Below are 25173 nucleotides of genomic sequence, written 5' to 3'. Positions count from 1 at the left end.
TCAAGCGTTATATACTGCTGTCATATTTTGTTATTAAAAAAACACCCTTTTTATGCAAAGTACTTAATATTGCAGCATTTGCCTCATCTGTTATTGTTAAAACAAGCTTGAAATACAGTACTTCAAGAATTTTCTGGGTTTTAAAAAACACCAAATTTTGGCAATACCCTCCATCTGGGGCCTCTGCCGCATTAGTCAATGTGCAGTTTAAGCTAGAAATACAGCAATAATTTTCTGGGTTTTAAAAAACACCCTTTTGGGGCAAAAAACACAATTTTACAGCCCTTGCTGCATCTGTACGTGTGAAATTCAAGCGTTATATACTGCTGTCATATTCTGTTATTCAAAAACACCCATTTTGGTCAAAATACTTAATTTGCGGCCTTGTCTGCATCTGTCAGTGTCAGATACACACTTTAGATACTGCTGTGCTATTCTGGTATTAAAAAAACACCCATTTTGGGCAAAAATCTTAATTTGTGGCCTTGTCTGCATCTGTACGTGTGAGATACACGCTTTAGATACTGTTGTTCTATTCTGGTATTAAAAACCACCCATTTAGGGCAAAAATCTTAATTTTGCAGCCTTTGCTGCATCTGTCATTGTGAGATACACCCTTTACATACTGCTGTGCTATTCTGGTATAAAATAAACACCCATTTTGGGCAGAAATCGTAATTTGCGGCCTTGTCTGCATCTGTACGTGTGGGATACATGCTTTAGATACTGTTGTTCTATTCTGCTATTAAAAAAAACACCCATTTAGGGCAAAAATCTTAATTTTGCAACCTTTGCTGCATCTGTCATTTTGAGATACACCCTTTACATACTGCTGTGCTATTCTGGTATAAAATAAACACCCATTTTGGCCAAAAAATTTACTTTGCGTCCTTGTCTGCATCTGTACGTGTGAGATACACGCGTTAGATACTGTTCTATTCTGCTATTAAAAAAACACCCATTTAGGGCAAAAATCTTAATTTGCGGCCTTGTCTGCATCTTTACGTGTGAGATACACGCTTTAGATACTGCTTGCTGTGCTATTCTGGTATTTTAAAAAAACACCCATTTTGTGCAAAATACTTAATTTGCAGCCTTGTCTGCATCTGTACTTGTGAAATTCAAGCGTTATATACTGTTGTCATATTCTGTTATTAAAAAAAACACCCATTTTGGGCAAAGTACTTAATATTGCAGCCTTTGCTGCATCTGTGATTGTTAAAACAAGCTTGAAATACTTCAATAATTTTTGGGGTTTTAAAAAACACCCATTTTTGGCAATACCCTGCATCTGGGGCCTCTGCCGCATTAGTCAGTGTGCAATTTAAGCTAGAAATACAGCAATAATTTTCTGGGTTTTAAAAAAACACCCTTTTTGGGCAAAATACTCAATTTTACAGTTTTTGCTTCATCTGTACGTGTGAAATTCAAGCGTTATATACTACTGTCATATTCTGTTATTAAAATAAAAAACATTTTGGGAAAAATACTTAATTTGCAGCCCTTTCTGCATCTGTCAGTGTGAGATACATGCTTTAGATACAGCTGCGCTATTCTGGTATAAAAAAACACCCATTTTGGGCAAAATACTTAATTTGCGGCCTTGTCTGCATCTGTACGTGTGAAATTCAAGCGTTATATACTGCTGTCATATTTTGTTATTAAAAAAACACCCATTTTGGGGAAATAACTTAATATTGCAGCCTTTGCTGCATCTGTGATTGTTAAAACAAGCTTGAAATACTTAAATGATTTTCTGGGTTCTAAAAAACACCCATTTTTGGCAATACCCTCCATCTGGGGCCTCTGTCGCATTAGTCAGTGTGCAATGTAAGCTGGAAATACAGCTAAAATTTTCTGGGTTTTAAAAAACACGCATTTTGGGCAAAATACTTAATTTGCGGCCTTGTCTGCATCTGTCAGTGTGAGATACACGCTTTAGATACTGCTGTGCTATTCTGGTATTAAAAAAACATCCATTTAGGGCAAAATACTTAATTTGTGACCTTGTCTGCATTTGTACGTGTGAAATTCAAGCGTTATATACTGTCATATTTTGTTATTAAAAAGACACCCTTTTTGTGCAAAGTACTTAATATTGCAGCCTTTGCCTCATCTGTTATTGTTAAAACAAGCTTAAAATACTTCAATAATTTTCTGGGTTTTAAAAAACACCCCTTTGGGGCAAAAAAACTTAATTTTACAGCCCTTGCTGCATCTGTACGTGTAAAATTCAAGCGTTATATACTGCTGTCATATTCTGTTATTCAAAAAACACACATTTTGGTCAAAATACTTAATTTGCGGCCTTGTCTGCATCTGTCAGTGTCAGATACACGCTTTAGATACTGCTGTGCTATTCTGGTATTAAAAAAACACCCATTTTGGGCAAAAATCTTAATTTGCGGCCTTGTCTGCATCTGTACGTGTCAGATACATGCTTTAGATACTGTTGTTCTATTCTGTTATTAAAAACCACCCATTTAGGGCAAAAATCTTAATTTTGCAGCCTTTGCTGCATCTGTCATTGTGAGATACACCCTTTACATACTGCTGTGCTATTCTGGTATAAAACAAACACCCATTTTGGCCAAAAATGTTAATTTGCGTCCTTGTCTGCATCTGTACGTGTGAGATACACGCTTTAGATACTGTTGTTCTATTCTGCTATTAAAAAAAAACACCCATTTAGGGCAAAAATCTTAATTTTGCAGCCTTTGCTGCATCGGTCATTGTGAGATACACCCTTTACCTACTACTGTGCTATTCTGGTATAAAATAAACACCCATTTTGGCCAAAGATTTTAATTTGCGTCCTTGTTTGCGTCTGTACGTGTGAGATACACGCTTTAGATACTGTTGTTCTATTCTGCTAATGAAAAAAACACCCATTTAGGGCAAAAATCTTAATTTTGCAGCCTTTGCTGTATCTGTCATTGTGAGATACACCCTATACATACTGCTGTGCTATTCTGTTATTAAAAAAACACCCATTTTGGGCAAAAATCTTAATTTGCGCCTTGTCTGCATCTCTACGTGTGAGATACATGCTTTAGATACTGTTGTTCTATTCTGTTATTAAAAACCACCCATTTAGGGCAAAAATATTAATTTTGCAGCCTTTGCTGCATCTGTCATTGGGAGATACACCCTTTACATGCTGCTGTGCTATTCTGGTATAAAATAAACACCCATTTTGGGCAAAAATCTTAATTTGCGGCCTTGTCTGCATCTGTACGTGTGAGATACACGCTTTAGATACTGCTGTGCTATTCTAGTAGTTTAAAAAAACACCCATTTTGGGCAAAAATCTTAATTTGCGGCCTTGTCTGCATCTGTACGTGTGAGATACACGCTTTAGATACTGTTGTTCTATTCTGGTATTAAAAAAAAACACCCATTTAGGGCAAAAATCTTAATTTTGCAGCCTTTGCTGCATTTGTCATTGTGAGATACACGCATTAGATACTGTTGTTTTATTCTGTTATTAAAAAAACACCCATTTTGGGCAAGATCCTAAATTTGAGAAATATGAGGAGAGCGTCAAATAAGGAACGTGGCCCCGCTCGTGGTGCTGCTGGTGGAGCTCCTGTTGCAGGGAGAGGAAGTGGTCGATCTGTGCCAGCTACACGCACAAGTGAAACACCTTCCCCAGGTGCGAGTAGGCGACAGAACCTTCAGCGGTATTTTGTCGGGCCTAATGCGGCTCTACGAATGGTGAGGCCAGAACAAGTACAGGCGATAGTAGATTGGCTTGCTGACAGTGCCTCCAGTTCATTTACATTGTCTCCCACCCAGTCTCCTGCTGAATGATCAGAGTTGGCACCTGCAGCCGATGTCCATCAGTCTTTCACCTCACCCCCTTGCAAATCAGCCAAGCAGTCTGAGCCCCAAATCATGCAGCAGTCTCTTCTGCTTTTTGATGACTCTGCTAGCAGGGTTTCCCAGGCCCATCCACCTAACCCTGCCCCAGAAGTGGAAGATATTCAGTGCACCGATGCCCAACCACTTATGTTTCAAGATGAGTACATGGGAGGACCACCGCAGCACGTCTTGGATGATGACAAAACACAGGTGCCAACTGCTGTGGCTTTCAAAAGTGTGCAGACCGACAAGGAGGGCAGGGGTGAAGACTGGGTGGAAGATGAGGTGGAGGACGATGAGGTCCTCGACCCCACATGGAATCAAGGTCATGCGAGTGACCTGTGTAGTTCGGAGGAAGAGGCGGTGGTTGCACAGTGCCACCAGCACAGAAGAAGAGTGAGCAGGGTGCAAAAGCGGAGCAGCCGTCCCCTAGACAGTACGCCTGCTACTGCCCACTGCAGCAAGGGACCGAGCACACCAAAGCCATCTCCAAGGAGTTCCCTGGCGTGGCAGTTCTTCAGAAAATGTTCTGACGACAAGACACGAGTGGTTTGCACGCTGTGCAATCAGAGCCTGAAGTGAAGCATAAACGATCTCAACCTGAGCACAACCTGCATGACCAGGCATCTAAGTGCAAAGCACGAGCTGCAGTGGAGTAGACACCTCAAAAACCAAGAAAGGTCTCTGGCTCCTCCTGCTTCCTCTTCTGCTGCAGTCTCGGCCTCTTCATCCACCTCTGGAGTGACAGTGCCACCTGCCACCCCTTAAACAGAGGATCTGCCAGCAACACCACCACCTGGGTCACCAAACATCTCCAAAATGTCCCACGGAAGCGTTCAGCTCTCCATCTCCCAAATACTGGAGCGGAAGAGGAAGTAGCCCCCTACCCACCCACGATCCCTGGCCCTGAATGCCAGCATTTCAAAATTATGAAATGCTGTCATTCCGTCTGGTGGAGACGGATAGTTTTAAACTCTGTCCTTATGGCGGTGGCTGTCCCACAGTACGTCGTGCCCAGCCGCCACTACTTTTCCAGGCATGCCATCCCTTCCCTGCACAACCAAGTGGGGTACAAAATCAGGTGTGCACTGCGCAACGCCATCTGTGGCAAGGTCCACCTAACTACGGATACGTGGACCAGTAAGCACAGTCAGGGACGTTATATCTCCATTATAGCACACTGGGTAAATGCAGTGGCGGCTGGGCCTGAGGCGGATAGCAGTTTGGCGCATGTCCTTCCACCACCTAGGATTGCAGGGCGCTTCAGTTTGCCTGCTGTTGCTTCCTCCTCCTACTCCACTTCCTCATCCTCTACCGGCTCCTCATCTGGTCAGCATAACACCTTCACTACCAACTTCAGCACAGCCAGGGGTAAACGACAGCAGGCAGTTTTAAAACTTATCTGTTTGGGGGACAAACCCTACACCGCGCAGGAGCTGTGGACGGGCCTTGAACAACAGCCCGATGAGTGGTTGGTGCCAGTGAGCCTCAAACCTGGCCTGGTGGTGTGCGATAATGGGCGAAATCTTGTAGCAGCGCTGGGACTAGCCGGTTTTACGCACATCCCTTGCCTGGCGCATGTGCTAAATTTGGTGGTGCAGAGGTTTCTTAAAAATGACCCAGACATTACAGAGCTGCTGCAGAAAGTGCGGGCCGTCTGTGCGCGCTTTCGGCGTTCTCACCCTGCTGCTGCTCAACTGTCAGCGCTGCAGCGTAACTTCGGCCTTCCCGCTCACCGCCTCATATGCGACGTGCCCACAAGGTGGAACTCCACCCTGCACATGCTGGCCAGACTGTGCGAGCAGCAGTAGGCGATAGTGGAGTTTCAGCTGCAGCACGCACGGGTGAGTCGCTCTGCGGAACAGCACCACTTCACCACCAATGACTGGGCCTCCATGCGAGACCTGTGTTCCTTGTTGCGCTGTTTCGAGTACTCCACCAACATGGCCAGTGCCGATAACGCCGTTCTCAGCGTTACTATCCCACTTCTATGCCTCCTTGAAAAACGCTGCTGGCGATGATGGAAGAGGATGTGGCACAGGAGGAGGAGGAGGAAGAGGAAGAGGGATCATTTCATAGGGTTTCCGGACAGTCATTCACAAGTAGCTCCGAGGGTGGGTTCCTTCACCCACAAACGCCAGGTACACAATTGTCCAGCCAGGGCACAGTTCTGGAGGATGACGAGGTGGAGGATGAGGAGATGGAGGAGGAGGAACCGTGTTCACAGCAGGGTGGCACCCAAACCAGCTCATGGCCATCACTGGTGCGTGGCTGGGGGGATACAGAGGACACAGACGATACACCTCCCACAGAGGACAGCTTTTCGTTGCCTCTCGGCAGCCTGGCACACATGAGCGATTACATGCTGCAGTGTCTCCGCAACGACCGCCGAGTTGTCCACATTCTAACTTGTGCTGATTACTGGGTGGCCACACTGCTGGATCCTCGTTACAAGGACAATGTACCATCCTTAATTCCGTCACTGGAGCGTGATCGTAAGATGCGCGAGTACAAGCGCACGCTGGTAGACGCGCTGCTGGTGGCATTCCCACCTGACAGCGGGGGCGCAGTGGAAGCACAAGGCGGAGGCAGAGGAGGATAAAGAGGTCGCCAACGCAGCTGGGGCACCACCAGCACTTCAGAAGGCAGGGTGTGATATACCCCTGCTCTACCTAGTAGACAGGTAACATTTCACTAATTTGTCTATTACATATTTGGGTGAAATTCACCAATTTTTGGGTGTGATATACCACTGCTATACCTAGTAGACAGGTAAACAAATTTTACTAATTTGTCTGTTACATTTTTGGGTGAAGTTCACCAATTTTTGGGTGTGATATACCACAGCTATACCTAGTAGACAGGTAAAAAAACTACACTAATTTGTCTGCAACCAGTCTGCATAAAAATGCAATTTCACTATTTAGTTAAGATGGCCGCCACTGCCCTCACCCTGAGGCTAATCCCGCTTGCCCTCACTAGCCAGTAACAGTAGCCCCCTAAAAGTGTCAGTAACCAGAGCTCTCCCCCCTAAAAGGTTAATCTCCTGCAGCACAAAGGGGTCCTCTTACCACATGTTGCTTTCATTTATACACTGAGCAGATGGCAGATCTCCCTTCCCTGGTCTGCGCTGCTTCAACTTTGCATCCTCCAGCTCTGCTGAGTGAGGGAGCATCTGCCAAGCGCAGGGACAGGGAGAAGTGCACACAGCCCAGGCACTGTTATCAGCTGCTGGGGAGGACCTGGCTTTAATCATTTACAGTCCCTGGCTGTCAATAATGTGATCCTGCACGCAGCCTGCTTCTGCGTGCTCCATCCTTCAACAGATAGACGGACCATGCCTAGCAACCCTATTTTAAGCACAGGTAAAAGCAGGCAGTACAGGGAACAAAAATGTGGAATTAAGGGGTAATTGAATACACAGTGAAAAGTTGAAGTAGGGCCACCAAGGTGATATTAATCACCACAATCCAATACTCCAAAAAAATAAAAATACGACAGTTATCCTTTAAATATTACTTTATTATAAATATATTCCTAAATACCCTTCATTCGTTATAACGGCTCGTTTTGTCTGGGGAGCAATCATTAGGAAAAACAAAATGGCCGCTGTCCTATTAGTACACACAGAACCTAATCACACAGGAGGAGAAGATACTTCAGGACACTGAGGTAAAGAGCTGCCTCATCCTCCTCTCTGCTCTACTTTAAAGGGCTTCTGTCACCCCACTAAAGTGATTTTTTTTTTTTGGGGCTAGTTAAATTAGTTATATTGCGATATATGAAAAAATCGCGCGCCTGTGTTGATTCGGCGCAGGCGCTCTGAGATGAGGAGGCTCGTCTCCTCAGAACTCCCTCAGTGCGCCTGCGCCGATGACATCACCGGAATAGAAGACGTCATCGGCGCAGGCGCACTGAGGGAGTGCTGAGGAGACGAGCCTCCTCATCTCAGAGCGCCTGCGCCGAATGAACACAGGCGCGCGATTTTTGAAATGCCGACAGGGCTGGCCGGAGGAGGAGATCCCGGCTGGCCCTGTCAATCAACAAGAGGAGGGGGCGGTTTTCTGCAGCAGCTACCAGCAAGTAGCCGCCCTACTTGCTGGTAGAGACCTAATTTACATATTATAAAAGTTCGTTTTTGGAAGAAACTGCTGGATCAAAGTAAGTAACACCATTATATTTTCATATATCGCAATATAACTAATTTAACTAGCCCAAAAAAAAAATATCACTTTAGTGGGGTGACAGAAGCCCTTTAGGATCTTCAGCTGAATCTCTATAGGAATGGAGGTCATGAGGAAACATGAAGTACAGAGAGGCGGTGGGGATGTGGATAATGAGCAGCAGCACTTGTATGCAGTCTCAATTACCAAAGCCTCACATTACCATTGTCTGTCGTGTCCGTACTTCATGTCTCATCAACTCCATTCCTACAGAGATTCAGCTGAAGATCTGTATTCAGGATCATAATCCCTGACAAGCAGAGAGGAGAATGAGACAGATATTTACCTCAGTGCTGTGAAGTAACTTGTCCTGCTGTGTAACTAAGACAGGTATTGTGTAATAGAGCGGCGGACATTTTATTTCTCCTAATCATTGCTCCCCAGACAAAACGAGCCATTATAACTAATGAAAAGTATTTGGGAATATATTTATAATAAATAAATATTTAAGTATTTTCATTTTCTTAATTCCCTTTAACCCCTTAGGGACCGGGCTCATTTTCACCTTGAGGACCAGGCCATTTTTTGCAAATCTGACCAGTGTCACTTTATGTGGTGATAACTTAAAAACGCTTTGACTTATCCAGGCCATTCTGAGATAGTTTTTTCGTCACATATTGTACTTCATGACAGTGGTAAAATGGAGTAAAAAAAAATCATTTTTATTTATAAAAAGATACCAAATTTACCTCAAATTTAGAAAAATTAGCAAATCTTTAAGTTTCAATTTCTCTACTTCTATAATACTTAGTAATACCTACAAAAATAGTTATTACTTTACATTCCCCATGTCTACTTCATGTTTGGATCATTTTGGGAATGACATTTTATTTTTTGGGGATGTTACAAGGCTTAGAAGTTTAGAAGCAAATCTATGATGATTTGAGCAGGCACCTTGTTCCGATCACCGCCGCGCGGCGGTGATCGGAAATACACAGGACGTACAGGTACGCCCTGTGTCCTTAAGTACCAGGACATCAGGTCGTACCTGTATGCCCTGTGTCCTTAAGAGGTTAGAGACCAGGCATTTTTTTGGAAATTTGACGTGTCACTTTATGTTGTAATATCTTTGCAAAGCTTTTACTTATCCAAGCTATAGTGAAATTGTTTTCTCATTGCACATTGTGCTTCATGATGGTGGTAAATTTCAGTCAACATTTTTCTTTTTCTTTTTTTTATCCCAAATTTACAAAAAAAAATCCAAATTTCAATTTCTCTGCTTTTAAAACAGATGAGTGATACCTCATGTAATAGTTATTACCTTACATTTCCCATATGTCTACTTTATGTTTGGATCATTTTGTGAATGCCATTTTATTTTTTAAGGACGTTAGAAGGCTTAGAAGTTTAGAAGCAAATCTTAAAAATTTTCAGAAAATTTCCAAAACCCACTTTTTTAAGGACCAGTTCAGCTATGAAGTCACTGTTGGTCTAACATAATAGAAACCACCCATAAATGGCCCCATTTTAGAAACTACACCTCTCAAGGTATTCAAAACTGATTTTACAAATGTTGTTAACCCTATAGGTGTTCCACAAAAATTAAAGGAAAATCAAGATGAAATTTCAGATTTTCACTTTTTTTGCAGATTTTACATTTTAATCCATTTTTCTCCAGTAACAAAGCAAGGGTTAACAGCCAAACAAAAATAAAATATGTATTACCCTGATTCTGTAGTTTACAGAAACACCCCATTTGTGATTGTAAACAGCTGTATGGGCACAGAAGAAAAGGAGCGCCATATGGTTTTTGGAGGGCAGATTTCTCTGGGGTAATTTTAAGTTGCCATGTCACATTTGAAGACCCTAGAGAAGAAACCCCCAAAACCCCATTTTGACCCCATTTTGGAAACTATGAGATAAGGTGGCAGTTTTGTTGGTACTATTTTAGGGTACAGATGATTTTTGGTTGCTCTATATTATACTTTTTGTGAGGCAAGGTAACAAAAAATTGCTGTTTTGGCACCATTTTTATTTTTTGTTATTTACAATGTTCATCTGACAGGTTAGATCATGTGCTATTTATATAGAGCAGGTTGTTACGGACGCGACAATACCAAAAATGACAACTTTTTTTGTTGGTTGTTTCAGTTTTACATAATAAAGCATTTTTGAAAAAAATGATGTTTTAGTGTCTCCATATTCTGAAAGCCATATATATATTTTTTTTTTGGGGCAATTGTCTTATGTAGGGGCTCATTTTTTGTGGGATGAGGGGACTGGTACTATTTTGGGGTGCATATTACTTTCTGATCGCTTGGTATTATACTTGACAAAAATGACTTTTTTGACACAGTTTTTTTTTTTTTTTTTACAATATTCACTTGACGGGTTAGATCATGTGATATTTTTATACAGCAGGCTGTTACAGATGTGGCAATACCTAATATGTATACTTTATTTATTTAAGTTTTACACATAAAAGCATTTTTGAAATAAAAAAAAATCATGTTTTAGTGTCTCCATATTTTGAGAGCCATAGTTTATTTTTTGCCCAACTGTTTTATGTAGGGGCTAATTTTTTGTGGGATGAGGTGATGTTTTGATTGGTGCTATTTTGGGGGGCATACGTCTTTTTGATTGCTGCACTTTTAGTGATGTAAGGTGACAAAAAAATGGTTGTTTTAGCACAGTTTTCATTTTATTTTTTCTACGGTGTTCAGGTGAGGGGGTGGATCATGTAATATTTTTATAGAGCTGGTCGTTAGGGATGTGGCAATACCCAATATGTCTGTTTTTCTTTCTTTTCTTTTACAATGTTATGTTTTTTATTTTGGGAAAGTGGCTTTTATTTTACTTGAAACTTTTTTTCTTTTTATGAAAAACACTTTTTTTTTCACTTTTTCTTTTTGTCCCACTCTGGGACTTCAACTTCTGGGGTCTCATCCCCTCTGCAATGCTTTACAATACATCCTATCAGCTTTTATGCTGACAGCTGGCCTGTGAGACCCAGCCTAAGGGGCTGGATCTCACAGGCTTCCATAGAAGGCAAGCCCCGATGCCTATGGAAGGCATCAGGCTGCCTTCTCTGCCATCAGTTCCCCGTCACTGCAGCACGGGGACCCAATGGGGAAGCGGAGGGAACCCGTACTCTCCACAAAACCTCTGCATGCCGCGGTCAGCTTTGACTGCGGCATACAAGGAGTTAATACACCGGCATCTGTGTTTTCACCGATTCCGGCGTATGCAGCAGGGGCCGACCGCAATGATGGGAATGGCGATCCCACCAGACCTTGTCATTTAACCCTTCAGGTGCCACAATCAACGCTGATTGTGACACCTGTGGAGTTAGGCCTCATGCACACGGCCGTGTATTCAGCCATCAGTGTATTAGCACAGTCCGTGGGTCCATGGTTTTAGTAGGGGAGCATGGTCTATATTGCCCGTGTTCACGGATCCATCACGCCTATTATAGTCTATGGATCTGTGAATACCACAGATGCAACTCGGATGCCATCCGTGTTTTACGGATCAATAGGAAGAGATTCATTTGAAAATTATTTTTCAGCTGTGCAGTGTCAGTGAAACAGACAGCAAAAAACGGACACACGGACCACACACGGATCCTTCACAGACAGCTTCACGGATGCATCACTGACCACCTTCTCACGGATTTGAGCATGGACACGGACGTGTGAATGAGGCTTTACCAGATGCGTTTTCTGTTTTTCTACTATGTGCGTTGTTTAAAGCAATACATTTTTTTCCCTTTCAGTTATACTGTACATGGGGCTTTATTTTTACATAATTTTTTACAAAAGGAATGCATAGTATTTTTCACATTTTGTAATGGCAGAAAGTGCAACTAAGATACTTGCTTAAAGGGAACCTGTCACCTGGATTTTGGGTATAGAGCTGAGGACATGGGCTGCTAGATGGCCGCTAGCACATCCGCAATATCCAGTCCCCAAAGCTCTGTGTAATTTTATTTTGCCAAAAAAACTATTTCATAGATATGTAAATGAACCTTAGATGAGTCCTGTCTCCTCCATGCTTGAGACATGAGTCAAGCGTTCTCTGACTCTGAACTCAGCCACGCCCACTGTGAAGGAGTCCAGCACCGCCCCATATCCTCTGAATCTCCTCCTTGCTCCCCGACGTCACAAAGATTGTCACCGTAATCTCGCGTTGCGCAAGCTAGCACATGCGCAGTTCATTCCCTGAGGCTGATGCCAGCACAGGGAAGGAACACTATGCCGACACTGAACATGCGCTAGCTCGCTCATTACGGCGCTCTAGCTTTGTGACGTTGGGGAACAAGGAGGAGATTCGGAGGATGCGGGGCGGTGCTGGGCTCCTTCACAGTGGGCGTGGCTGGGCTCCGGAAGCGTTAGTAGCCTCATTTACATATATATAAAATAGTTTTTTTGACATAAAAGCAAAGAGAGCTATAGGGACTGGATATTGCGGATGTGGTAGTGGCGATCTAGCAGCCCATGTCCTCAGCTTAATACCTAAAATCCAGATGACAGATTCCTTTTAAATTATGTTTCCCATCTGTAATGGTCATTTTAGATATAGAACAACGTATAATTCATGATAGCCAGGGGCAGGGCTAGAAACTGTGGTGTAATGTTGGTGGCTTTTTTTTATTACTAATTTTTAATTTTAATATTTTATTTTGTTTTATACTTTGTGCCCCCATAAGGTCATGCAAAACCCTTGGGGGCATTTAAAGGGAACATGTTACGCATTTTCTACTAATGAGGCTACCTGCAGTAGCTAGCAGTACATAGTAATACCATTCCGAACATACCTGTTTGTCACCAAGGTGTGCAGTGAATGCCCAGAAAAATCTCCAGCTGGACGGACTTTCCAATGCATGCCACACTTTCCAGATTTTTATTTATTGAAAATTTTAAAAACCATGTATAATTGTCTTTTCACTTCACACATACTTGCTACTTTGTGTTGGTCTATCACTTAAAATCCAATGAAGTACATTTAAGTTTGTGAGTGTAATGTGGAAAAATGTGGAAAAGTTCAAAGGCACTGTATCATCATTTTCAGGACTCCTTGTTCTTCTTTACCCTGAAGATAGTTCTTAACCGCTTCCCGACCTTCACTGTACTATTTCGGCGAAGCAGGAAGTGATTTCCCGACCTCATCCAATAGTATGGCACATTGATTGGGCGAGTGCCGCTCCTGCACAGTGCAGGGGCCCGGCTTTTTCTGACAGCTGGCACCCTGCTGTATAGCTGAAAGCTCAGATGCAGGTACATTAACCCCTTATATGCTGCTGTCAATGCTGACTGCGGCTTGTACAGGGTTTTCAGAGGGAGGGGGCTCCCTCTGTCTTTCCATAAGCCTCCTGCACTGCGATGACAGGGGGCCAGTGGTTGCCATGGCAGCTCCAGGCCTTGCAAAAGCCTTGGGCCGGCCAACTACGGAGGCCTATAAGGCCTAGTGTAATACTGACAGTTCAATACAATACAATACAGTGTGTATTTGTACTGCATTGAAACAGGCATCAAACGGTCAAAAGTTGAAATCCCATAGTAGGACAAAAATAAAAAGTAAAAAAAATGGTTTATAAAATAAAATAATAAACGTTTCAAGGAAAGAAAAAAAAAGCACCCTTATCCCCCATTTACAATGAAAAAAAGAAAAAATACACATATTTGGTATTGCCACGTCTGTAATGACCAGCTCTATAAAAATATCACATGATCTACCCTGTCAGGTGATCGCTGTAAAAAAACATTTTTTATTCACGTTGCCTCACAAAGAGTGTAATATTGAGTGCTAAAAAAGATACTATGTACCCCAAAATGATACCAATAAAAATGTCAACTCATCCCACAGAAAACAAGCCCCCACACAAGACAATCAGCAGAGAAATAAAAAATATGGCTTTCAGAAAATGACGACACAAAAATTGTTTTTACAGATACTTTTATTGTAAAAAGCCAAACAAAAATATAAAAATAGACATATTAGGTAACAACCTGCTGTCTAAAAATATTATATGAAATATCTCATTAGGTGAATGTTGTAAAATATAAAAATAGTGACAGAACAGAAATTCTTTTGTCACCGTGCCCCACACAAAAAGTGTAATAGCAGGCGATCAAAAAGTTGCATGTAACCCAAAATAATACCAATGAAACAGTCACCTCATCCCACAAAAAATTAGCCCCTACACAAGACCATCCACAGAAATATAAAAAATTATGGTTTTCAGAAAATAGCAATGCAAAACAAGGTTTTTTGTTTTCAAAAATGCTTTGTGTAAAAGTGGTAAACCTTTAAAAAAAAATATATAAAATTGGTATCTCTGGTATCGTACTGACCAGCAAAATAATGTTTCATTTTTCATGCTTGGTCTGTGCCTCATTAACAAAACCCAAAAAGCAGTGACAGAATTTCATGCCTTTTCTTTATCCCGAAATGAAATGTGATCAAAAAGTTGTAAGTACCCTAAAACAGAACCAATAATGATGGCAACTCATCCAACAAAAAATAAGCCCTCACACAGCTCCATGGAGAGAAAAACAAATGTATTGGGCACTGAAAAGCCATATCTGTGGAAAACTTGCAATCTTTATTATGTACAGTCTGCAAAACACCTGTGGGATCAAAATGCTTGATCAAAAATAGTTTCTGAAATGGGTAATTTTTGGGGGTTTTTGCTGTACCTCAGAGTCAAATGCCATATAGTTCTCTTTCCCTTATGAGCCCTGCTGTGTGCCCATACAGCAGGTTACGAACACGTATGGGGTGTTGCCATATTCAGGAGAAAATGGGTAACAAATTGTGGGGTGCATTTTCTGCGAAAATGAAAAACTTGGGCCGAAATTGACATTTTCTTGTAAAATATGTAATTTTTCATTTTCACAGCCAAGTGTTTCTAAATTCTATGAAAAGCTTGTTGGGTCCAAGTGCTCAGGACACCCCATGAAACATTGGGGGGTATAGGTTCCAAAATGGGGTAACTTTTTGGGGGTTTCCACTGTAGGGGTGCCTCAGGGGGTCTTCAAATACACAGTGCCAATAAAACAAGAAAATCTTCCCTCCAAAAAACAATTGTTTCTTCCCTTCTGAGCCCTGTGGTGTGCCCATACAGCAGTTTACTACAACACATGGCGTGTTTCTGTATACTACAGAATTATGTTAATCAATATTGAGGTTTGTTTTGCTGTTAACCTTTGCTGTGTTACAGGAAAACTAGATTGAAAGTCTGCAAAAAAAGTGACATTTTCAAATTTCACCTCCATTTTCCTTTAATTCTTGTGGAACACCAAAAGGGTTAAGGCCTGTTTCACACTGGTGTTACTCGTTCCGGCGGCGGAGCAGCCTGCCAAATCCGTAACTACTGTGTACAGCCATGCGCTACCTAAAGTCCGCCCGGCCTCTGTCACTATAATGGGTACCGGCCGCAGCATGGCAAATATGCAGAGAGGCTCTTGGACAAAAAATGCGGCTGCCTTTTCCCCTGCCGGAACAGCCTGTTCAGTTTTGAATAACGTCAGTTTTGAATAATTTGGTGTAGTTTCCAAAATGGGGTCACTTTTAGGTGCAAAGGGGTTAATAATGAGTTTGGCTGAAGAAAGGCTTATCTTAGCTCTATAACTTGCCTTTATTAGCATCCCCAGATTAAAAAATAGTTGTGCTAATTTCCTCATGCTTCATTATAGTCAATCTATTCTTCCTGAAATGGCGGTAAAAAAAAAAGTTAGGGCCTAAAGCACCATTTTCTTGTAAAAAAATTTGATGGAATTTTTCATAGTATTAAAAATTCTATCAAACAGTTGTTGAGTGAAGTGCTTAAAAATTCCTTGGGTGTTGTAGTTTACAAAATATGTTCACGTTTTGGGGGTTTTCACTGTGGGGATACCTCAGGGCCTCTCCAAATACAACATGGTGCCCAAAGACCATTCCAGCAAAATCTGCCGTCCAAAAACCATATGGCGCTGCTTGCCTTCTGTGCCCTGTCATGTGCCCAAACAGCAGTATATGACCACATATAGGGTGTTTCTGCAAACTGCAGAATCAAGGTAATAAATATTGAGGTTTGTTTTGTTGTTAAGGCCTCATGCACACGACCGTTGTGTGCATCCGTGGCCGTTGTGCCGTTTTCCGTTTTTTTTCGCGGACCCATTGACTTTCAATGGGTCCGTGGAAAAATCGGAAAATGCACCGTTTTGCAGCCGCATCCGTGATCCGTGTTTCCTGTCCGTCAAAAAAATATGACCTGTCCTATTTTTTCGACGGACAACGGTTCACGGACCCATTCAAGTCAATGGGTCCGTGAAAGAACACGGATGCACACAAGATTGGCATCCGTGATCCGTGGCCGTAGGTTACTTTTTATACAGACAGATTCGAAGATCCGTCTGCATAAAAGCTTTTTCAGAGATGAGTTTTCACTTCGTGAAAACTCAAATCCGACAGTATATTCTAACACAGAGGCGTTCCCATAGTGATGGGGACGCTTCTAGTTAGAATATACTACGAACTGTGTACATGACTGCCCCCTGCTGCCTGGCAGCACCCGATCTCTTACAGAGGGCTGTGATCCACACAATTAACCCCTCAGGTGCTGCAGACCCCCCTCCCTCCCCAGTTCGAATGTCATTGGTGGCCAGTGTGCGCCCCCCCCCCCCCTCTATTGTAATTTCATTGGTGGCCAGTGTGCGGCCTCCGTCGGCCCCCCGCCCCCCCTCTATTGTAATTTCATTGGTGGCCAGTGTGCGGCCTCCGTCGGCCCCCCTCCCCCCTCTATTGTAATTTCATTGGTGGCCAGTTTGCGGCCTCCCCCCCCCGATCATTGGTGGCAGCGGAGATTCCGATCGGAGTCCCAGTTTAATCGCTCTGGTCGGATGCTACTGCAGGCCTGGTTGCCATGGTTACTTAGCAATATTACAATATTAGAAGCATCATACTTACCTGCTGGCTGCTGCGATGTCTGTGTCCGGCCGGGAGCTCCTCCTACTGGTAAGTGACAGGTCTGTGCGGCGCATTGCTTAATGATCTGTCACTTACCAGTAGGAGGAGCTCCCGGCCGAACACAGATGGCTGGTATTGATAAGGAACCCCCTGAACCACAGGGACATTACCTTTAGCGAGGACCACCATATCCTCACACACCAACAAGCAGAGGAGCATCTATCCCTCTGCAGCACGGCAATCCTGCACCATGGATGTCTGCTTTCAGGCTCTTATTTTAATCTTTTGAGCCTGTTCTTTTGTGTAACCATTCGACTGCGGTGTGTGCTTACCTGCTACCTGCGGTTACATATGGTGCCCACTGTTTCTTTTTTCTACATGTACTGAATCCCCCTGAGGAGTCGACACGACAGAAACGTGCCACGTCGGGAGGTCTGTAGTTATTTTATGTCTAGTAGACTAGTGATCAGGTCCATAACTAGGGACAGGTATCCTGACGTGGTCGCCCTTTCCAGGGCGAGTGCTCTGTGTAGACAGGCAGTATGGGAGCAGCCCCCTTCCTACCAAGTGTATAGGGTGATACAGGGCACAGTATCAACACTCCTGTGACTGCACGTCTGCTCTACACTCTGTCTGATCAAGGAAATTTTCCCCGCCACGCTGATCCTAGTCACCTGGTTGGTCAGGTAAGACTGCTTGCGTCCACTCAGGCGCAGCAGTTTCTTTGCTTACCTTTACTCTACCAGCAGTGGGGTATCTATCATAGAACCCCAGAATTATATGTTTTGTATTGTTGATGCATCCTCTGGTGTATATTTTATTGCATATCTAATAAAGGTTATGTTTTAATAAGGATATTTCCCCACACATTCTCTGGTGGGCCTCTGGCAACCTTTGAATCTTGAAATATCGGTGAGACTTTTTTCACTATCAGTCCCACTCAAATATTGTATATTCTAACATAGAGGCGTTCCCATGGTGATGGGGACGCTTCAAGTTAAAATATACCATCGGATTGGAGAAAACTCCGATCCTATGGTATATTAACTCCTGACTTTAGATTGAAAGTCAATGATGGACGGATCCGTTTGAAATTGCACCATATTGTGTCAACGTCAAACGGATCCGTCCCCATTGACTTGCATTGTAATTCAGGAGGGATCCGTTTGGCTCCGCACGGCCAGGCGGACTTCCAAAAATCAAGGAAGACCCACGGAGAAAAAACGGTCACGGATCACGGACCTACGGACCCCCTTTTGCAGACCTTAAAAAAAAACGGTCGTGTGCAGGAGGCCTAACCCTGTGTTCCAGGAAAAAAATGATTAAAATGGAAAATCTGCAAAAAATTTGACATTTGAAATTTCACCTCTATTTTGCTTTAATTCTTGTGGAATACCTAAAGGGGTTAACAACATTTCTAAAAACAGTTTTGAATAGCTTCAGGAGTGTCATTTCTAAAATGGGGTCATTTATGGGTTGGTTCTATTATGTAAGCCCCACAAAGTGACTTCAGAACTGAACTGGTCCTTAAAAAAGTTGACTTTGGAAATATTCTTAAAAATTTCAAAAATTGCTTCTAAAATTCTAAACCTTAGGCCTCATGCACACGACCGTTGTTTTATTCCGTGTCCGTTCTTCTGTTTTTCGTGACTTTCAATGGGTCTGTTGAAAACTCGGCTAATGCACCGTTTGTCGTCCGTGATCCGTGGTTCCAGTCCGTCAAAAAAATATAACCTGTCCTATTTTTTTCACGGAAAACGGTTTGCGGACTCATTTAAGTCAATGGGACCGTGAAAAAATGCGGAGGCACACAAAATTGTCGCCCACGTCCGTTTTTTTCCTATCATTTGCATGGCAAACTTGACTTAGACTTTTTTTTACTTTCCTTCATGTCTGGTGATCCTCCAAAAATAAAGGAAGACACAGGGAAACAAAAACGGATCACGGAACAACGGAACCCCATTTTGCGGAACGGAACACAACAACGGTCGTGCGCATGAGGCCTTATAGCGTCCTAAAAAAATAAAATTACATTACTAAAATGATGCCAACATAAAGTAGACATATGGTGAATGTTAATTAAAGGGGTTATCCCATCTTAGACAATGGGGGCATATCGCTAGGATATGCCCCCATTGTCTGATAGGTGCGGGTCCCACCTCTGGGACCCGCACCTACAACGAAAACGGAGCTGGGGAGAGTTGTGGCTGGAGGACCCCGGGTTTCCCAGGGTCCGTCCACCACCAGGTACAGCTCCCCGCCTCTCCCATTGAAGTGAATGGGAGCGCACCGCGCATGCGCGGCCAACGCTCCCATTCATTTCTATGGGGCCGACGGAAATAGCCGAGCCAGCGCTCTCCTATTTTCAGCGGCTCAATAGAAATGAACGGAGGGCGGCTGCGCATGCGCAGTGCGCCTTCCTCCACTTTCTCCGCTCCGTTCTCTATTTCCGTCGGCCCCATAGAAATGAATGGGAGCGTTGGCCGCGCATGCGCGGTGCACTCCCATTCACTTCAATGGGAGAGGCGGGGAGCTGTACCTGGTGGTGGACGGACCCTGGGAAACCCGGGGTCCTCCAGCCACAACTCTCCCCGGCTCCGTTTTCGTTGTAGGTGCGGGTCCCAGAGGTGGGACCCGCACCAATCAGACAATGGGGGCATATCCTAGCGATATGCCCCCATTGTCTAAGATGGGATAACCCCTTTAATGCATATTTTATGAGGCATCACTATCTGTCTTAGGCCTCCTGCACACGACCATATGGCTTTTTCAGTGTTTTGCGGTCCGTTTTTCACGGTTTCGTTGTTCTGTTTTTTTGTTTCCGTTGTGTTTCCGTTTCTGTTCCGTTTTTTCCCTTCTGTTCTTCCATATGGCATATACAGTATACAGTAATTACATAGATAAAATTGGGCTGGGCATAACATTTTCAATAGATGGTTCCGCAAAAAACGGAACGGAAACGGAAGACATACGGATGCATTTCCGTATGTGTTCAGTTTTTTTGCAGACCCAGATATTGACTTGAATAGAGCAACAGAACGTGATTTGCGGGCAATAATAGGACATGTTCTATCTTTAAGGCTACATTCACACGTCCGTGGTGTGTTGCGGACCCGCAAATTGCGGGTCCGCAACACACCAGCCCGTCACCCCCATAGAAATGCCTATTCTTGTCCGCAAGCTGCGGACAAGAATAGGACATGCTCTATCTTTTTGCGGAGCTGCGGACCCAACACCGGGGCCGTGCTCCGCAATTGCGGCTGCAGACAGCACACTGTGTGCTGTCCGCATCCATTCCATCCCCTTAGAGAATGAATGGGTCCGCACCCGTTCCACAAAATTGCGTAACGGATGCGGACACATTTTGCGGACGTGTGAATGAAGCCTAAACGGAACGGAAAAACGGAAATACGAAAACTGAATGCATACGGAGTACATTCCGCTTTTTTTGCGGAACCATTGAAATGAATGGTTCCGTATACGGACCATATACGGAACGCAAAAAACGGCCAGTAAACGGGGGAAAAAAACGGTCGTGTGCAGGAGGCCTTAAAAGCATAGAGATTCAAATTTAGAAAACGTTAACTTTTGCATTTTTTTTGTTAATAAAAAAAAAGGTAAAACATATTGACTCAAATTTACCATTAACATGAAGTAGAATGTGTCACGAGAAATCAATCTCTGCATGGCTTGGGTAAGTAAAAGCGTTCCAAAGTTATTACCACATTACCACAGATTTGCAAAATTAGGCCTGGTCAGGAAGGGGGTAAATGGCCCGGTCTGGAAGTGGTTAAAGAAAATTTTGAAAACCATGTATCATTTTCTTTTCACTTTACACATACTTGCTACTTTGTGTTGGTATATCACATAAAATCCCACTAAAATACATTTGTTTTTGGGTGTAATGTGGAAAAGTTCAAAGGGTATGAATACTTTTTCAAGGCACTGTAGATGAGCCAGAAAAATAAAATGAAGTTGCCACTAACCTAGTGTCCAAAGGAGCAGCTCTTCCTGGCACAGACAGGCGGCAGTATAGAACATGTACTACCGCAGAGGAGCTGCTGGACAAGTAATACAGGTTACTAGTGAAATGGCCAGGTTGATGTATGGATCTGTATTGTATGTTGAGTCTAGTTTCAATTTATGATGTCCCAGAAAAGACCATTATACTGTATGTTGAAGCCATTGTATCTTGAGGGATCACTGTACTTTATTATATTATACTTTATTATGATTTCATTAGACTTCATTACAACTTCCAGGTATATTTGAGTATTTTCTTAAACTCTTGCAAGATAAAAAATACTTTGTGGATATTTTTCTTTACGTGAAGCCTTTTTAAAAATAAACTTTAGGGTCCATTCACACGTCCGTTTTTTCTTTCCTGATCTGTTCCGTTTTTTGTGCATATCATAGCCCCCTATAACAGATCAGGGGCTGCCAGGCAGCAGGGGGTAGACCCCCCTCCCTCCCCAGTATTAAATGTGACCAGTGCGGCCTCACCTCTCCCCCCCCCCCATCATTGGTGGCCAGTGCGGATTCCCAGTATTAATAAATGTGCCCAGTGCGGCCTCACCTCTTCCCCCCCCCCCCATCATTGGTGGCCAGTGCGGATTCCCAGTATTAATAAATGTGCCCAGTGCGGCCTCACCTCTTCCCCGCCCCCCCCATCATTGGTGGCCAGTGCGGATTCCCAGTATTAATAAATGTGCCCAGTGCGGCCTCACCTCTCCCCCCCCCCCCCCATCATTGGTGGCCAGTGCGGATTCCCAGTATTAATAAATGTGCCCAGTGCGGCCTCACCTCTTCCCCCCCCCCCCCCATCATTGGTGGCCAGTGCGGCAGTGCGGATTCCCAGTAAGTTTTCTACGGATCAGATTTTTCACTTCGGGAAAAACTCAGATCCGACAGTATATTCTAACACAGAGGCGTTCCCATGGTGATGGGGACGCTTCTAGTTAGAATATACTGAGAACGGTGTACATGACTGCCCCCTGCTGCCTGGCAGCATCCGATCTCTTACAGGGGGCTGTGATCTGCACAATTAACCCCTCAGGTGCTGCGCCTGAGGGGTTAATTGTGCATATCATAGCCCCCTATAACAGATCAGGGGCTGCCAGGCAGCAGGGGGTAGACCCCCCTCCCTCCCCAGTATTAAATGTGACCAGTGCGGCCTCACCTCTCCCCCCCCCCCCATCATTGGTGGCCAGTGCGGATTCCCAGTATTAATAAATGTGCCCAGTGCGGCCTCACCTCTTCCCCCCCCCCCATCATTGGTGGCCAGTGCGGATTCCCAGTATTAATAAATGTGCCCAGTGCGGCCTCACCTCTTCCCCGCCCCCCCCATCATTGTTGGCCAGTGCGGATTCCCAGTATTAATAAATGTGCCCAGTGCGGCCTCACCTCTTCCCCCCCCCCCATCATTGGTGGCCAGTGCGGATTCCCAGTATTAATAAATGTGCCCAGTGTGGCCTCACCTCTTCCCCCCCCCCCCCCCCATCATTGGTGGTCAGTGCGGATTCCCAGTATTAATAAATGTGCCCAGTGCGGCCTCACCTCTTCCCCCCCCCCCATTATTGGTGGCCAGTGCGGATTCCCAGTATTAATAAATGTGCCCAGTGCGGCCTCACCTCTTCCCCCCCATCATTGGTGGCAGCGGAGAGTTCCGATCGGAGTCCCAGTTTAAATCGCTGGGGCTCCGATCGGTTACCATGGCAGCCAAGACGCTATTGCAGTCTTGGCTGCCATGGTTACTTAGCAATAAATACAAGCATTATACTTACCTGCGACTGCGAGCTGCGATGTGTGTCCGGCCGGGAGCTCCTCCTACTGGTAAGTGAAAGGTCTGTGCGGCGCATTGCTTTTAGCACAGACCTGTCACTTACCAGTAGGAGGAGCTCCCGGCCGGACACACATCGCAGCTCGCAGTCGCAGGTAAGTATAATGCTTGTATTTATTGCTAAGTAACCATGGCAGCCAAGACTGCAATAGCGTCTTGGCTGCCATGGTAACCGATCGGAGCCCCAGCGATTTAAACTGGGACTCCGATCGGAACTCTCCGCTGCCATCAATGATGGGGGGGGGGGGGGGGGAAGAGGTGAGGCCGCACTGGGCACATTTATTAATACTGGGAATCCGCACTGGCCACCAATGATGGGGGGGGGGGAAAGAGGTGAGGCCATACTGGGCACATTTTTTTAATACTGGGAATCTGCACTGGCCACCAATGATGGGGGGGGGGGGGAGAGGTGAGGCCGCACTGGGCACATTTATTAATACTGGGAATCCGCACTAGCCACCAATGATGGGGGGGGGGGAGAGGTGAGGCCGCACTGGTCACATCCGCACTGGCCACCAATGAATATAGAGGGGGGGGGGCCGCACTAGTCACATTTAATACAGGGGAGGGAGGGGGTCTGCCCCCTCCTGCCTGGCAGCACCTGATCTCTCACAGGGGGCTATGATTCGCACAATAATTGCCAGCAGGGGGCAGTCATGTACACAGTTCTCAGTATATTCTAACTAGAAGCGTCCCCATCACCATGGGAACGCCTCTGTGTTAGAATATACTGTCGGATTTGAGTTTTCACATGTTTCCGTTTTTTGCGGATCCGCAAAAAACGGATGACATACGGAAACATTTTCAGGAACAACGGATCCGCAAAAAACGGACCGAAAATCGGGATGTAGAAAAATACTGACGTGTGAATGTAGCCTTAAAGGGAGTCTGTCACCTCTTTTTCACCAATATATCTAAGAGCACTGCCCCACAGAAGATTGCAGACACATTCCAAACCTACCTGTGTGTACTATGTGTCTGTATTCCATGTCCAGGAAAAGCACTTTTAGGCCACATGCACACAAACGTATTTTCATTCCGTGTCCGTTTTTTTTTTTTGCGGACCGCAAAATACATACGGTCGTGTGCATGAGGCCTTATTCTGCTGGAAAACAGCTCCTAAGTGCCCAAAACAAACCAGACAGAAGAGGGGAGGGCTGCTTTAGCTTCTCATATTTTAGGATTGGTACCAGCTAGAAATATGGGCCTGACCTTGTTTGAAAGCTGGCATTCCAACCTTTCAAACTATACCAGAGCACACCACAGCATTATATCTACTATATCAGAAGATATAGCCATTAGAAATCGAGTCAGGAGTGAAAGCTGTTTTTACTTTCATTTTCAGCTGGGCACTTGGGAGCTGTTTTTCAGCAGAATAAGGCCCCTTTCACACGAGCGTGACGGTTTAGGTCCAGATGCGTTCAGGATGCGATCAGTGGGCATCCTGATATGGGCACCCCTGGCATTTTCTGGAGTTCCAGTGACGAACCGGGCTCTCCATGGGGCTAGGCTAGGGCCCGTCCATCAGAGCCGGTGACGTCACCGAACACACTACAGGGTGAAAGCCTCCGCCCGGCAGTGTGTTATTGTAAATAAAATGTAAGCAAGTTTTGTCTGCTATTGCGTTCAGTTGTTCAGTTTTTTATAAAAAACTGAAGGTTTACAAACAACATCTCTTAGCAACCATCAGTGAAAAACACATTGCATCCGCACTTGCTTCCGGATGCAATACGTTTTTCACTGAAGCCCCATTCACTTCTATGGGGCCAGGGCTGTGTGAGAAACGCAGAATATAGAACGTGCTGCGATTTTCACGCAACGCAGAACTGATGCTTGAAAAAAACTCATGTACACAGACCCATTGAAATGAATGGGTCAGGATGCAGTGCGTTCACGTCACGCATTGTACCCACGCGGAAAACTCGCTCTTGTGAAAGGCGCCTAAAAGTGCTCTTCCTGGACATGGAATACAGACACATAGTGCACACAGGTATGCTTGGAAAGCATTTGCAGTCTTCTATGGGGCAGTGTTGTTAGTTGTATTGGTGAAAATGAGGAGACAGACTCCCTTTAACATTTAACCGAAGCATTATTGCCAGTCAGTAAACAACTAGTAGGAAAGCCATTAGGCTGTGTGTTTATCAGAGTCTAATAGGCATACAGTAATAGCAGGCATAGAGGACTTTATTAGTCCTCTAGCTGCCATAAAAAACACATTGACCATCTACAATCTCGTCAGAAGGATACAGAGGGAATTGTACTCCAACATCATTAGCAAATTTTCTTCTTTTAGCCTTCTGTAAGTGGGGAATTTATCATGAGGAGAATATTTGTAGTCACTTTTGCTTGAGTCTAATA

This window comes from Bufo bufo, chromosome 2 (assembly GCF_905171765.1).
Source record: "Bufo bufo chromosome 2, aBufBuf1.1, whole genome shotgun sequence".
NCBI lineage: Eukaryota > Metazoa > Chordata > Amphibia > Anura > Bufonidae > Bufo > Bufo bufo.
The sequence above is the reverse complement of the archived record's forward strand: the minus strand, read 5'-3'. Positions refer to the sequence as shown.